The sequence below is a fragment of the Oncorhynchus nerka genome, linkage group LG17 (genome assembly GCF_034236695.1).
Source record: "Oncorhynchus nerka isolate Pitt River linkage group LG17, Oner_Uvic_2.0, whole genome shotgun sequence".
Classification (NCBI taxonomy): Eukaryota; Metazoa; Chordata; class Actinopteri; order Salmoniformes; family Salmonidae; genus Oncorhynchus; species Oncorhynchus nerka.
In genome coordinates this window covers 11,512,366-11,530,373 of record NC_088412.1, presented here as the reverse complement: position 1 = coordinate 11,530,373, position 18,008 = coordinate 11,512,366, and the positions used below count along the sequence as shown (strand labels likewise).

At 49.4% G+C, this 18,008-nt stretch overlaps 1 protein-coding gene across 1 annotated transcript in view; it reads left to right on the top strand.

Annotated features, from left to right (window-relative positions):
* Positions 1 to 18,008, top strand: part of LOC115124454 (uncharacterized) — a 53,956-nt gene that overhangs the window by 35,187 nt on the left and 761 nt on the right. The gene's annotated exons all lie outside the window — the stretch shown is intronic.

Sequence of the window (18,008 nt, the reverse complement as noted above, 5' to 3'; positions counted from 1 at the left end):
GAGACCCGACAACCGTACACCAGAGACCCGACAACCATACACCAGAGACCCGACAACCATACACCAGACCCGACAACCATACACCAGAGACCCGACAACCATACACCAGAGACCCGACAACCATACACCAGAGAGACCTGACAACCATACACCAGAGAGACCTGACAACCATACACCAGAGAGACCTGACAACCATACACCAGAGACCTGACAACCATACACCAGAGACCCGACAACCATACACCAGACCCGACAACCATACACCAGAGACCTGACAACCATACACCAGAGAGACCCGACAACCGTACACCAGAGACCCGACAACCATACACCAGAGACCCGACAACCATACACCAGACCCGACAACCATACACCAGAGACCCGACAACCATACACCAGAGACCCGACAACCATACACCAGAGAGACCTGACAACCATACACCAGAGAGACCTGACAACCATACACCAGAGAGACCTGACAACCATACACCAGAGAGACCTGACAACCATACACCAGAGAGACCTGACAACCATACACCAGAGAGACCTGACAACCATACACCAGAGAGACCTGACAACCATACACCAGAGAGACCTGACAACCATACACCAGAGAACTAGTGCTAATTTGGTCAATAAGAACTATGCCAAAAAAATGACATTTTCCCTGACTAAATCTATGACAATAACGAGACGAGACGCCCTGAACAAAACAACTACAACTACAACAAATTGATTTTCATTTTAGTTGACGAAAATGTAACGCGATGAGAATTTCACTTGAGATTAATGGACATTCAATTTGACATGAAGCTCCTTCTTATATGTTTTGGCCAAGCATGCGTTCTTTTTGCAGAATATTTAAAGCAATCTTTCATGTGCTACTTGAGCTTCGCTCTGTGCATCTTTCCAACACACACAGCTTCCCAGGCTGTCACTTCAGTCATCTGTCTTTTGAACCGACGATGCACAGGCAAGGAACGTCGAAATTGTAACTAACCTCAATTCTGTTAATGGAACAATAGTGTTCATATTGGAGATCATTGTCCTTTCATCACATCCAAACGCTCGTATTTTTTTGCCATGTGAGCTGTTATTCATCTGTGTCTGCCGTCCTCTCACGGTTTCCAACTGGAAATACTGATGTTATTGGCTGAATATCAGGTTTGAAAGCTCACATTCTGCCTTTTTATTATTTTTATTGAACCTTTATTTAACCTGGCAAGTCAGTTAAGAACAAATTCTTATTTTCAACGACGGCCTAGGAACAGTGGGTTAACTGCCTGTTCAGGGGCAGAACGACAGATTAGTACCTTGTCAGCTCGGGGATTTGAACCTTCCGGTTACTAGTCCAACGCTCTAACCACTAGGCTACCCTGCCACCTCTACACTCTAACCACTAGGCTACCCGCCACCTCTACACTCTAACCACTAGGCTACCTGCCACCTCCACACTCTAACCACTAGGCTACCCGCCACCTCTACACTCTAACCACTAGGCTACCTGCCACCTCCACACTCTAACCACAAGGCTACCAGCCACTTCTACACTCTAACCACTAGGCTACCCTGCCACCTCTACACTCTAACCACTAGGCTACCTGCCTCCTCTACACTCTAACCACTAGGCTACCCTGCCACCTCTACACTCTAACCACTAGGCTACCTGCCACCTCTACACTCTAACCACTAGGCTACCAGCCACCTCTACACTCTAACCACTAGGCTACCCTGCCACCTCTACACTCTAACCACTAGGCTGCCTTACTATTATTCGACCATGCTGGTCATTTATGAACATTTGAACATCTTGGCCATGTTGTTATAATCTCCACCCAGCACAGCCAGAAGAGGACTGGCCACCCCACATGTGCTCTCTCTAATTCTCTCTTTCTTTCCTAGCCACCATGCTTTTACACCTGCATTGCTTGCTGTTTGGGGTTTTAGGCTGCGTTTCTGTACAGCACTTTGAGATATCAGCTGATGTACGAAGGGCTATATAAATACATTTGATTTGATTTGATTTGATTTAGGCTACCTGCCACCTCTACACTCTAACCACTAGGCTACCTGCCACCTCTACACTCTAACCACTAGGCTACCCTGCCACCTCTACACTCTAACCACTAGGCTACCCTGCCACCTCTACACTCTAACCACTAGGCTACCCTGCCACCTCTACACTCTAACCACTAGGCTACCCTGCCACCTCTACACTCTAATCACTAGGCTACCTGCCACCACTACACTCTAACCACTAGGCTACCTGCCGCCTCTACACTCTAACCACTAGGCTACCTGCCACCTCTACACTCTAACCACTAGGCTACCTGCCACCTCTACACTCTAACCACTAGGCTACCCTGCCACCTCTACACTCTAACCACTAGGCTACCCTGCCACCTCTACACTCTAACCACTAGGCTACCTGCCACCTCTACACTCTAACCACTAGTCTACCCTGCCACCTCTACACTCTAACCACTAGGCTACCCTGCCACCTCTACACTCTAACCACTAGGCTACCCTGCCACCTCTACACTCTAACCACTAGGCTACCCTGCCACCTCTACACTCTAACCACTAGGCTACCTGCCACCTCTACACTCTAACCACTAGGCTACCTGCCACCTCTACACTCTAACCACTAGGCTACCCTGCCACCTCTACACTCTAACCACTAGGCTACCCTGCCACCTCTACACTCTAACCACTAGGCTACCTGCCACCTCTACACTCTAACCACTAGGCTACCCTGCCACCTCTACACTCTAACCACTAGGCTACCTGCCACCTCTACACTCTAACCACTAGGCTACCCTGCCACCTCTACACTCTAACCACTAGGCTACCTGCCACCTCTACACTCTAACCAATAGGCTACCTGCCGCCTCTACACTCTAACCACTAGGCTACCTGCCACCTCTACACTCTAACCAATAGGCTACCTGCCGCCTCTACACTCTAACCACTAGGCTACCTGCCACCTCTACACTCTAACCACTAGGCTACCCTGCCACCTCTACACTCTAACCACTAGGCTACCTGCCACCTCTACACTCTAACCACTAGGCTACCCTGCCACCTCTACACTCTAACCACTAGGCTACCCTGCCACCTCTACACTCTAACCACTAGGCTACCCTGCCATCTCTACACTCTAACCACTAGGCTACCTGCCACCTCTACACTCTAACCACTAGGCTACCTGCCACCTCTACACTCTAACCACTAGGCTACCCTGCCATCTCTACACTCTAACCACTAGGCTACCCTGCCACCTCTACACTCTAACCACTAGGCTACCTGCCACCTCTACACTCTAACCACTAGGCTACCCTGCCACCTCTACACTCTAACCACTAGGCTACCCTGCCACCTCTACACTCTAACCACTAGGCTACCCTGCCACCTCTACACTCTAATCACTAGGCTACCTGCCACCACTACACTCTAACCACTAGGCTACCTGCCGCCTCTACACTCTAACCACTAGGCTACCTGCCACCTCTACACTCTAACCACTAGGCTACCTGCCACCTCTACACTCTAACCACTAGGCTACCCTGCCACCTCTACACTCTAACCACTAGGCTACCCTGCCACCTCTACACTCTAACCACTAGGCTACCTGCCACCTCTACACTCTAACCACTAGTCTACCCTGCCACCTCTACACTCTAACCACTAGGCTACCCTGCCACCTCTACACTCTAACCACTAGGCTACCCTGCCACCTCTACACTCTAACCACTAGGCTACCCTGCCACCTCTACACTCTAACCACTAGGCTACCTGCCACCTCTACACTCTAACCACTAGGCTACCTGCCACCTCTACACTCTAACCACTAGGCTACCCTGCCACCTCTACACTCTAACCACTAGGCTACCCTGCCACCTCTACACTCTAACCACTAGGCTACCTGCCACCTCTACACTCTAACCACTAGGCTACCCTGCCACCTCTACACTCTAACCACTAGGCTACCTGCCACCTCTACACTCTAACCACTAGGCTACCCTGCCACCTCTACACTCTAACCACTAGGCTACCTGCCACCTCTACACTCTAACCAATAGGCTACCTGCCGCCTCTACACTCTAACCACTAGGCTACCTGCCACCTCTACACTCTAACCAATAGGCTACCTGCCGCCTCTACACTCTAACCACTAGGCTACCTGCCACCTCTACACTCTAACCACTAGGCTACCCTGCCACCTCTACACTCTAACCACTAGGCTACCTGCCACCTCTACACTCTAACCACTAGGCTACCCTGCCACCTCTACACTCTAACCACTAGGCTACCCTGCCACCTCTACACTCTAACCACTAGGCTACCCTGCCATCTCTACACTCTAACCACTAGGCTACCTGCCACCTCTACACTCTAACCACTAGGCTACCTGCCACCTCTACACTCTAACCACTAGGCTACCCTGCCATCTCTACACTCTAACCACTAGGCTACCCTGCCACCTCTACACTCTAACCACTAGGCTACCTGCCACCTCTACACTCTAACCACTAGGCTACCTGCCACCTCTACACTCTAACCACTAGGCTACCTGCCACCTCTACACTCTAACCACTAGGCTACCCTGCCACCTCTACACTCTAACCACTAGGCTACCTGCCACCTCTACACTCTAACCACTAGGCTACCTGCCACCTCTACACTCTAACCACTAGGCTACCCTGCCACCTCTACACTCTAACCACTAGGCTACCCTGCCACCTCTACACTCTAACCACTAGGCTACCTGCCACCTCTACACTCTAACCAATAGGCTACCTGCCTCCTCTACACTCTAACCACTAGGCTACCTGCCACCTCTACACTCTAACCACTAGGCTACCTGCCACCTCTACACTCTAACCACTAGGCTACCCTGCCACCTCTACACTCTAACCACTAGGCTACCCTGCCACCTCTACACTCTAACCACTAGGCTACCTGCCACCTCTACACTCTAACCACTAGTCTACCCTGCCACCTCTACACTCTAACCACTAGGCTACCCTGCCACCTCTACACTCTAACCACTAGGCTACCCTGCCACCTCTACACTCTAACCACTAGGCTACCCTGCCACCTCTACACTCTAACCACTAGGCTACCTGCCACCTCTACACTCTAACCACTAGGCTACCTGCCACCTCTACACTCTAACCACTAGGCTACCCTGCCACCTCTACACTCTAACCACTAGGCTACCCTGCCACCTCTACACTCTAACCACTAGGCTACCTGCCACCTCTACACTCTAACCACTAGGCTACCCTGCCACCTCTACACTCTAACCACTAGGCTACCTGCCACCTCTACACTCTAACCACTAGGCTACCCTGCCACCTCTACACTCTAACCACTAGGCTACCTGCCACCTCTACACTCTAACCAATAGGCTACCTGCCGCCTCTACACTCTAACCACTAGGCTACCTGCCACCTCTACACTCTAACCAATAGGCTACCTGCCGCCTCTACACTCTAACCACTAGGCTACCTGCCACCTCTACACTCTAACCACTAGGCTACCCTGCCACCTCTACACTCTAACCACTAGGCTACCTGCCACCTCTACACTCTAACCACTAGGCTACCCTGCCACCTCTACACTCTAACCACTAGGCTACCCTGCCACCTCTACACTCTAACCACTAGGCTACCCTGCCATCTCTACACTCTAACCACTAGGCTACCTGCCACCTCTACACTCTAACCACTAGGCTACCTGCCACCTCTACACTCTAACCACTAGGCTACCCTGCCATCTCTACACTCTAACCACTAGGCTACCCTGCCACCTCTACACTCTAACCACTAGGCTACCTGCCACCTCTACACTCTAACCACTAGGCTACCTGCCACCTCTACACTCTAACCACTAGGCTACCTGCCACCTCTACACTCTAACCACTAGGCTACCCTGCCACCTCTACACTCTAACCACTAGGCTACCTGCCACCTCTACACTCTAACCACTAGGCTACCTGCCACCTCTACACTCTAACCACTAGGCTACCCTGCCACCTCTACACTCTAACCACTAGGCTACCCTGCCACCTCTACACTCTAACCACTAGGCTACCTGCCACCTCTACACTCTAACCAATAGGCTACCTGCCTCCTCTACACTCTAACCACTAGGCTACCTGCCACCTCTACACTCTAACCACTAGGGTACCCTGCCACCTCTACACTCTAATCACTAGGCTACCTGCCACCACTACACTCTAACCACTAGGCTACCTGCCACCTCTACACTCTAACCACTAGGCTACCTGCCACCTCTACACTCTAACAAATAGGCTACCTGCCGCCTCTACACTCTAACCACTAGGCTACCTGCCACCTCTACACTCTAACCACTAGGCTACCCTGCCACCTCTACACTCTAATCACTAGGCTACCTGCCACCTCTACACTCTAACCACTAGGCTACCTGCCACCTCTACACTCTAACCACTAGGCTACCTGCCACCTCTACACTCTAACCAATAGGCTACCTGCCGCCTCTACACTCTAACCACTAGGCTACCTGCCACCTCTACACTCTAACCACTAGGCTACCTGCCACCTCTACACTCTAACCACTAGGCTACCCTGCCACCTCTACACTCTAACCACTAGGCTACCCTGCCACCTCTACACTCTAACCACTAGGCTACCTGTCACCTCTACACTCTAGCCACTAGTCTACCCTGCCACCTCTACACTCTAACCACTAGGCTACCCTGCCACCTCTACACTCTAACCACTAGGCTACCCTGCCACCTCTACACTCTAACCACTAGGCTACCCTGCCACCTCTACACTCTAACCACTAGGCTACCTGCCACCTCTACACTCTAACCACTAGGCTACCTGCCACCTCTACACTCTAACCACTAGGCTACCTGCCACCTCTACACTCTAACCACTAGGCTACCCTGCCACCTCTACACTCTAACCACTAGGCTACCCTGCCACCTCTACACTCTAACCACTAGGCTACCTGCCACCTCTACACTCTAACCACTAGGCTACCCTGCCACCTCTACACTCTAACCACTAGGCTACCCTGCCACCTCTACACTCTAACCACTAGGCTACCTGCCACCTCTACACTCTAACCACTAGGCTACCTGCCACCTCTACACTCTAACCACTAGGCTACCTGCCACCTCTACACTCTAACCACTAGGCTACCCTGCCACCTCTACACTCTAACCACTAGGCTACCTGCCACCTCTACACTCTAACCAATAGGCTACCTGCCGCCTCTACACTCTAACCACTAGGCTACCCTGCCACCTCTACACTCTAACCACTAGGCTACCCTGCCACCTCTACACTCTAACCACTAGGCTACCCTGCCATCTCTACACTCTAACCACTAGGCTACCTGCCACCTCTACACTCTAACCACTAGGCTACCTGCCACCTCTACACTCTAACCACTAGGCTACCTGCCACCTCTACACTCTAACCACTAGGCTACCCTGCCACCTCTACACTCTAACCACTAGGCTACCTGCCACCTCTACACTCTAACAAATAGGCTACCTGCCGCCTCTACACTCTAACCACTAGGCTACCCTGCCACCTCTACACTCTAACCACTAGGCTACCTGCCACCTCTACACTCTAACCAATAGGCTACCTGCCGCCTCTACACTCTAACCACTAGGCTACCTGCCACCTCTACACTCTAACCACTAGGCTACCTGCCACCTCTACACTCTAACCACTAGGCTACCTGCCACCTCTACACTCTAACCACTAGGCTACCTGCCACCTCTACACTCTAACCAATAGGCTACCTGCCGCCTCTACACTCTAACCACTAGGCTACCTGCCACCTCTACACTCTAACCACTAGGCTACCTGCCACCTCTACACTCTAACCACTAGGCTACCCTGCCACCTCTACACTCTAACCACTAGGCTACCCTGCCACCTCTACACTCTAACCACTAGGCTACCTGCCACCTCTATACTCTAGCCACTAGTCTACCCTGCCACCTCTACACTCTAACCACTAGGCTACCCTGCCACCTCTACACTCTAACCACTAGGCTACCCTGCCACCTCTACACTCTAACCACTAGGCTACCCTGCCACCTCTACACTCTAACCACTAGGCTACCTGCCACCTCTACACTCTAACCACTAGGCTACCTGCCACCTCTACACTCTAACCACTAGGCTACCCTGCCACCTCTACACTCTAACCACTAGGCTACCCTGCCACCTCTACACTCTAACCACTAGGCTACCTGCCACCTCTACACTCTAACCACTAGGCTACCTGCCACCTCTACACTCTAACCACTAGGCTACCTGCCACCTCTACACTCTAACCACTAGGCTACCCTGCCACCTCTACACTCTAACCACTAGGCTACCTGCCACCTCTACACTCTAACCAATAGGCTACCTGCCGCCTCTACACTCTAACCACTAGGCTACCTGCCACCTCTACACTCTAACCACTAGGCTACCCTGCCACCTCTACACTCTAACCACTAGGCTACCTGCCACCTCTACACTCTAACCAATAGGCTACCTGCCGCCTCTACACTCTAACCACTAGGCTACCTGCCACCTCTACACTCTAACCACTAGGCTACCCTGCCACCTCTACACTCTAATCACTAGGCTACCTGCCACCTCTACACTCTAACCACTAGGCTACCTGCCACCTCTACACTCTAACCACTAGGCTACCTGCCACCTCTACACTCTAACCACTAGGCTACCTGCCACCTCTACACTCTAACCACTAGGCTACCTGCCACCTCTACACTCTAACCAATAGGCTACCTGCCGCCTCTACACTCTAACCACTAGGCTACCTGCCACCTCTACACTCTAACCACTAGGCTACCTACCACCTCTACACTCTAACCACTAGGCTACCTGCCACCTCTACACTCTAACCACTAGGCTACCTGCCACCTCTACACTCTAACCACTAGGCTACCTGCCACCTCTACACTCTAACCACTAGGCTACCTGCCACCTCTACACTCTAACCACTAGGCTACCTGCCACCTCTACACTCTAACCACTAGGCTACCTGCCACCTCTACACTCTAACCACTAGGCTACCCTGCCACCTCTACACTCTAACCACTAGGCTACCCTGCCACCTCTACACTCTAACCACTAGGCTACCCTGCCACCTCTACACTCTAACCACTAGGCTACCTGCCACCTCTACACTCTAACCACTAGGCTACCCTGCCACCTCTACACTCTAACCACTAGGCTACCCTGCCACCTCTACACTCTAACCACTAGGCTACCCTGTCACCTCTACACTCTAACCACTAGGCTACCCTGCCACCTCTACACTCTAACCACTAGGCTACCCTGTCACCTCTACACTCTAACCACTAGGCTACCCTGTCACCTCTACACTCTAACCACTAGGCTACCCTGCCGTATGTTATCCTCCAACGGTTGTAACGGGGAGACAATCCAAATGGTTTAACCTGTAGCCAAGGCTTGGTAGTAGCCTTTGGTTAATCACGGCCAGGTAAGCTACAGGAGAATATATATTAGAGAGACTAGTTGGAAGAATGGTTTAACCTGTAGCCAAGGCTTGGTAGTAGCCTTTGGTTAATCACGGCCAGGTAAGCTACAGGAGAATATATATTAGAGAGACTAGTTGGAAGAATGGTTTAACCTGTAGCCAAGGCTTGGTAGTAGCCTTTGGTTAATCACAGCCAGCTAAGCTACAGGATAATATATATTAGAGAGACTAGTTGGAAGAATGGTTTAACCTGTAGCCAAGGCTTGGTAGTAGCCTTTGGTTAATCACAGCCAGCTAAGCTACAGGATAATATATATTAGTGAGACTAGTTGGAAGAAGCTGAATGTGCACATGATGGAAGTTAGAGGCCTCAATATGAATTATTTAATAGAAAAGGAATTGACTAAAATGACTCTGACTAAACCTAGACTGAAATTGTCCAGAGTTTTAGTCGACTGATAATAACTAAAACTAAGAAGGATGAAATGACTGAAATGTGACTAAGACTAAAAGCTATTTTAAGTCAAAACACTAAGAGGAAATGTAAAATAGCTGACAAAATGAACACTGCAGAGGAGAGGTTACATTGACCTTGTCGACCTTCATGTGTTGAAACATACCAAAGGTCACTATGACCCTTGACCCCTTGTGTGCATGATGGACAGCTGCCTCACGGCCCTGAGAGGAGGTAGAAAAATAACAGATGTTGATTCACTCTAAACATTCCATCCAAGCGGGAGAGTGCCACCATGAAGCATGAAGCATGAACCATGAACCCACCTCTGCCTGAAAGCAACCTACCATATGCTGAGAAGAGAGAAAGAGAAAGAGAGAGAGAGAGAGAGAGAGAGTGCTCACTCTGCTCCAGGGGAGAGGTAGAGACAGAGCTGCATTTCCTGTTACAATGTGACAAATACTCAGACCTAAGAGAATATTTCTTTCCCAAAATTATAATTCAATTCAAAGAATTTGAAACTATAAAAGATTAAGAAAAAATCTAATATTTATTAGGTGAAAAGCCTAAATGTGTCCTCATGTCACAACCTGAGGGACGGCCAGTGAAAAGTGCAAAGTAATGTCGATAGGTTTTACGAGAGGTCTTCAGAATGACCTTTTTAATATTATTTTCCTTGGAAAGAACAATTTGTGGGTTTTGAGTGCTTCTCCCCTATTTGTAAAGTTGGTCTGAATGCTCTTCAGTCCAAGAGAGATATTGCAGTGAATGTGTGGCTGTCCTGTCAATGCTTGTCATCACTGTTTGATATATTTTACTGTAGGCAAAAAGCCTTTCCTCTGGGTTGTTAAACACACAGATTTATTTTCTCAGGATGTGAGAAAGATTTCTCAGGGGTGAGACAGGGATGCAGCTTGAGCCCCAACCTCTTCAATATGTATATAAATTAATTGGCGAGGGCACTACAACAGTCTGCAGCACCCGGACCCTACTGGACTCTGAAATGAAATGTGTACTGTTTGCTGGTTTCACACAACAAATAAAGCAACACCTCACAGCACAACACCTTTCCCCCATGTAACCTACTGGTTGTGTTTATGTACTGACATGTAACCTACTGGTTGAGTTTAACCGACTGTAACCTACTGGGTTGGCGCCCCCCCCCCCCCTGGGTTGTGCCGTAGCGGAGATTTTTGTGGGCTATACTCGGCCTTGTCTCAGGATGGTAAGTTGGTGGTTGAAGATATCCCTCTAGTGGTGTGGGGGCTGTGCTTTGGCAAAGTGGGTGGGGTTATATCCTTCCTGTTTGGCCCTGTCCGGGGGTGTCCTCGGATGGGGCCACAGTGTCTCCTGACCCCTCCTGTCTCAGCCTCCAGTATTTATGCTGCAGTAGTTTATGTGTCAGGGGGCTAGGGTCAGTTTGTTATATCTGGAGTACTTCTCCTGTCCTATCCAGTGTCCTGTGTGAATTTAAGTGTGCTCTCTCTAATTCTCTCTTTCTCTCTTTCTTTCTCTCTCTCGGAGGACCTGAGCCCTAGGACCATGCCTCAGGACTACCTGACATGATGACTCCTTGCTGTCCCCAGTCTACCTGGCCGTGCTGCTGCTCCAGTTTCAACTGTTCTGCCTGTGATTATTATTATTTGACCATGCTGGTCATTTATGAACATTTGAACATCTTGGCCATGTTCTGTTATAATCTCTACCCGGCACAGCCAGAAGAGGACTGGCCACCCCACATAGCCTGGTTCCTCTCTAGGTTTCTTCCTAGGTTTTGGCCTTTCTAGGGAGTTTTTCCCTAGACCTGCATTGCTTGCTGTTTGGGGTTTTAGGTTGGGGTCCTGTACAGCACTTTGAGATATCAGCTGATGTACAAAGGGCTATATAAATACATTTGATTTGATTTGATGCACTGACATGTAACCTACTGGTTGTGTGTATGTACTGACATGTATGTGTAACTGATAGATGCACACACACGACATGTTCATGTTTTTAAATGTACGTAAATTGTAAAAGGGGCGGCAGGGTAGCCTAGTGGTTAGAGCGTTGGACTAGAGCGTTAGACTAGTAACCGGAAGGTTGCAAGTTCAAATCCCCGAGCTGACAAGGTACAAATCTGTCGTTCTGCCCCTGAACAGGCAGTTAACCCACTGTTCCTAGGCCATATTGAAAATAAGAATTTGTTCTTAACTGACTTGCCTGGTTAAATAAAGGTACAAAAAAAAAGTATTTTGTCTGTAATGTATTTTCCGTTCTACGTCGCACCTCAGTAAGACTCGCTGTCGACCAATCGGCGTCGGCTAATGGGGATCCTAATGAAGCACATCAAATCTGATGAGGGACAAGTCGGTTAATTCACCTACATGATGGGAGCTTGTCAAATCAAATCTGATGAGGGACAAGTCGGTTAATTCACCTACATGATGGGAGCTTGTCAAATTAAATCTGATGAGGGACAAGTCGGTTAATTCACCTACATGATGGGAGCTTGTCAAATTAAATCTGATGAGGGACAAGTCGGTTAATTCACCTACATGATGGGAGCTTGTCAAATTAAATCTGATGAGGGACAAGTCGGTTAATTCACCTACATGATGGGAGCTTGTCAAATTAAATCTGATGAGGGACAAGTCGGTTAATTCACCTACATGATGGGAGCTTGTCAAATCAAATCTGATGAGGGACAAGTCGGTTAATTCACCTACATGATGGGAGCTTGTCAAATTAAATCTGATGAGGGACAAGTCGGTTAATTCACCTACATGATGGGAGCTTGTCAAATCAAATCTGATGAGGGACAAGTCGGTTAATTCACCTACATGATGGGAGCTTGTCAAATCAAATAAAATCAATGTTATTTGTCACACGCAGCCGAAAATCAACAGGTCTCGACCTTGCCGTGAAATGTTTACTGACGAGCCGTTAAATGAATCAACAACGCAGAGCTTTAATGAAGTAAGATACAGAAGGTTGCTGAATAAAAAGAAAGGAAATAAAAGGAAGTGAGTCAAGGGAAGTCTGGAGACGTTGGGCACTGTTTTATACACACTTTACCCCCCAATACACACTTTACCCCCCAACACACTGTTTTATACACACTTTACCCCCCAATACACACTTTACCCCCCAACACACTGTTTTATACACACTTTACCCCCCAACACACACTTTACCCCCCAACACACTGTTTTATACACACTTTACCCCACAACACACACTTTACCCCCACAACACACTGTTTTATACACACTTTACCCCACAACACACACTTTACCCCCAACACACACTTTACCCCCAATACACACTTTACCCCCAACACACTGTTTTATACACACTTTACCCCCAACACACACTTTACCCCCAATACACACTTTACCCCCAACACACTGTTTTATACACACTTTACCCCCCAACACACTGTTTTATACACACTTTACCCCCCAACACACACTTTACCCCACAACACACACTTTACCCCCAACACACACTTTACCCCCCAATACACACTTTACCCCACAACACACTGTTTTATACACACTTTACCCCCAACACACACTTTACCCCCAACACACACTTTACCCCACAACACACACTTTACCCCCAACACACACTTTACCCCACAACACACACTTTACCCCCAACACACACTTTACCCCCAACACACACTTTACCCCACAACACACACTTTACCCCCAACACACACTTTACCCCACAACACACTGTTTTATACACACTTTACCCCCAATACACACTTTACCCCCAACACACACTTTACCCCCAACACACACTTTACCCCACAACACACACTTTACCCCCAACACACACTTTACCCCCAACACACACTTTACCCTCCAACACACACTTTACCCCACAATACACACTTTACCCCCCAACACACACTTTACCCCCACACACTGTTTTATACACACTTTACCCCCAACACACACTTTACCCCCAACACACACTTTACCCCCAACACACACTTTACCCCACAATACACACTTTACCCCCAACACACACTTTACCCCACAATACACACTTTACCCCACAACACACACTTTACCCCCAACACACACTTTACCCCACAATACACACTTTACCCCCAACACACACTTTACCCCACAATACACACTTTACCCCCAACACACACTTTACCCCCCACACACTGTTTATACACACTTTACCCCCAACACACACTTTACCCCCCAACACACACTTTACCCCCCACACACTTTTATACACACTTTACTCCCCAATACACACTTTACCCCCAATACACACTTTACCCCACAACACACACTTTACCCCCAACACACACTTTACCCCCCAATACACACTTTACCCCCAACACACACTTTACCCCCACAACACACTGTTTTATACACACTTTACCCCCAACACACACTTTACCCCCAACACACACTTTACCCCCCCACACACTTTACCCCCAACACACACTTTACCCCCCAACACACACTTTACCCCCAACACACACTTTACCCCCCACACACTGTTTTATACACACTCTACCCCCAACACACACTTTACCCCCAACACACACTTTACCCCCAACACACTGTTTTATACACACTTTACCCCCAACACACACTTTACCCCACAACACACACTTTACCCCCAACACACACTTTACCCCCAACACACACTTTACCCCCAACACATACTTTACCCCCCACACACTGTTTTATACACACTTTACCCCCCAACACACACTTTACCCTCCCACACACTGTTTTATACACACTTTACCCCACAAATCAAATCAAATCAAATCAAATTTATTTATATAGCCCTTCGTACATCAGCTGATATCTCAAAGTGCTGTACAGAAACCCAGCCTAAAACCCCAAACAGCAAGCAATGCTGGTGTAGAAGCACGGTGGCTAGGAAAAACTCCCTAGAAAGGCCAAAACCTAGGAAGAAACCTAGAGAGGAACCAGGCTATGTGGGGTGACCAGTCCTCTTCTGGCTGTGCCGGGTGGAGATTATAACAGAACATGGCCAAGATGTTCAAATGTTCATAAATGACCAGCATGGTCGAATAATAATAAGGCAGAACAGTTGAAACTGGAGCAGCAGCACAGTCAGGTGGAAGTTGAAACTGGAACAGCAGCATGGCCAGGTGGACTGGGGACAGCAAGGAGTCATCATGTCAGGTAGTCCTGGGGCATGGTCCTAGGGCTCAGGTCAGTTGAAACTGGAACAGCAGCATGGCCAGGTGGACTGGGGACAGCAAGGAGTCATCATGTCAGGTGGTCCTGGGGCATGGTCCTAGGGCTCAGGTCCTCCGAGAGAGAGAAAGAAAGAGAGAAGGAGAGAATTAGAGAACGGGGGCGCCAACAACACACTGTTTTATACACACTTTACCCCCCCACACACACTTTACCCCCCCACTGTTTTATACACACTTTAGCCCCCAACACACACTTTACCCCACAACACACACTTTACCCCCAACACACACTTTACCCCACAACACACACTTTACCCCACAACACACACTTTACCCCCAACACACACTTTACCCCACAACACACACTTTACCCCCAACACACACTTTACCCCCCAACACACCGTTTTATACACACTTTACCCCCAACACACAATTTACCCCACAACACACACTTTACCCCCAACACACACTTACCCCCCAACACACTGTTTTATACACACTTTACCCCCAATACACACTTTACCCCCAACACACACTTTATCCCCCAACACACACTGTTTTATACACACTTTACTCCCCAACACACACTTTACCCCCAATACACACTTTACCCCCAACACACACTTTACCCCCCAACACACTGTTTTATACACACTTTACCCCCAATACACACTTTACCCCCAACACACACTTTACCCCACAACACACACTTTACCCCCAACACACACTTTACCCCCAACACACTGTTTTATACACACTTTACCCCCAACACACACTTTACCCCCAATACACACTTTACCCCCAACACACACTTTACCCCCAACACACACTTTACCCCCAACACACACTTTATCCCCCAATACACACTTTACCCCCAACACACACTTTACCCCCCAACACACACTTTACCCCCCACACTGTTTTATACACACTTTACCCCCAACACACACTTTACCCCCAACACACACTTTACCCCCAACACACACTTTATCCCCCAATACACACTTTACCCCCCAACACACACTTTACCCCCCACACTGTTTTATACACACTTTACCCCCCAACACACACTTTACCCCCCACACTGTTTTATACACACTTTACCCCCAACACACACTTTACCCCCAACACACACTTTACCCCGCACACACACTTTACCCCCCAACACACACTTTACCCCCACACACACTTTACACCCCCACACACACACTTTACCCCCAACACACACTTTACCCCCAACACACACTTTACCCCCCACACACACTTTACACCCCCCACACACACACTTTACCCCCGCACACACAATTTACCCCCCAACACACACTTTACCCCCAACACACACTTTATCCCCCAATACACACTTTACCCCCAACACACACTTTACCCCCCACACTGTTTTATACACACTTTACCCCCAACACACACTTTACCCCCAACACACACTTTACCCCCGCACACACACTTTACCCCCAACACACACTTTACCCCCCCACACACACACTTTACCCCCGCACACACAATTTACCCCCCAACACACACTACCCCGCACACACAATTTACTCCCCCAACACACACTTTATCCCACAACACACACTTTACACCCCCCCACACACACACTTTACCCCCGCACACACAATTTACCCCCCAACACACACTTTACCCCACAACACACACACACACACTTTATCCCCCCTCACATACACACTTTACCCCCAAAACACACACACACTTTACCCCCAAAACACACACACACTTTTACCTCCCCAACACACACACACTTTACCCCCAAACACACACACACACTCACACACACTCACATACACCATTAAGGAGAAGGACAGGCTCGAGCTCTAGCTGTCTCTCCAGTGTCATTAGTGATTCCCCCCATGCTCCTCTCTGGGAGGTGACTCATCACAGCCAGCCTGTAAAGAGGCTGCTTAGCAAAACATTACACACCCAACCTCAGCCACAGCTTCCACTATAATGCCATAGCCACAGCCAGGGGCCCCTATCCCAACCTCAGCCACAACTTCCACTATAATGCCATAGCCACAGCCAGGGGCCCCTATCCCAACCTCAGCCACAGCTTCCACTATAATGTCATAGCTCAGCCAGGGGCCCCTATCCCAACCTCAGCCACAGCTTCCACTATAATGTCATAGCCACAGCCAGGGGCCGCTATCCCAACCTCAGCCACAGCTTCCACTATAATGTCAAAGCCACAGCCAGGGGCCCCTATCCCCACCTCAGCCACAGCTTCCACTATAATGTCAAAGCCACAGCCAGGGGCCCCTATCCCAACCTCAGCCACAGCTTCCACTATAATGTCATAGCCACAGCCAGGGGCCCATATCCCAACCTCAGCCACAGCTTCCACTATAATGTCAAAGCCACAGCCAGGGGCCCCTATCCCAACCTCAGCCACAGCTTCCACTATAATGTCATAGCCACAGCCAGGGGCCCCTATCCCAACCTCAGCCACAGCTTCCACTATAATGCCATAGCCACAGCCAGGGGCCCCTATCCCAACCTCAGCCACAGCTTCCACTAAAATGTCATAGCCACAGCCAGGGGCCCCTATCCCAACCTCAGCCACAGCTTCCACTATAATGTCATAGCCACAGCCAGGGGCCCCTATCCCAACCTCAGCCCCAGCTTCCACTATAATGCCATAGCCACAGCCAGGGGCTCCTATAGCCCTCAAGACCGCTGACCTTAATGGGCCCCTAACTGGTTAGGGCATATGGTAAGAAAACACTCAGAGACTAACCCCCAGACCCCAAACCCTAACACCCCAGGCCCAACCCCCAAACCTTGAGACCCCAAACC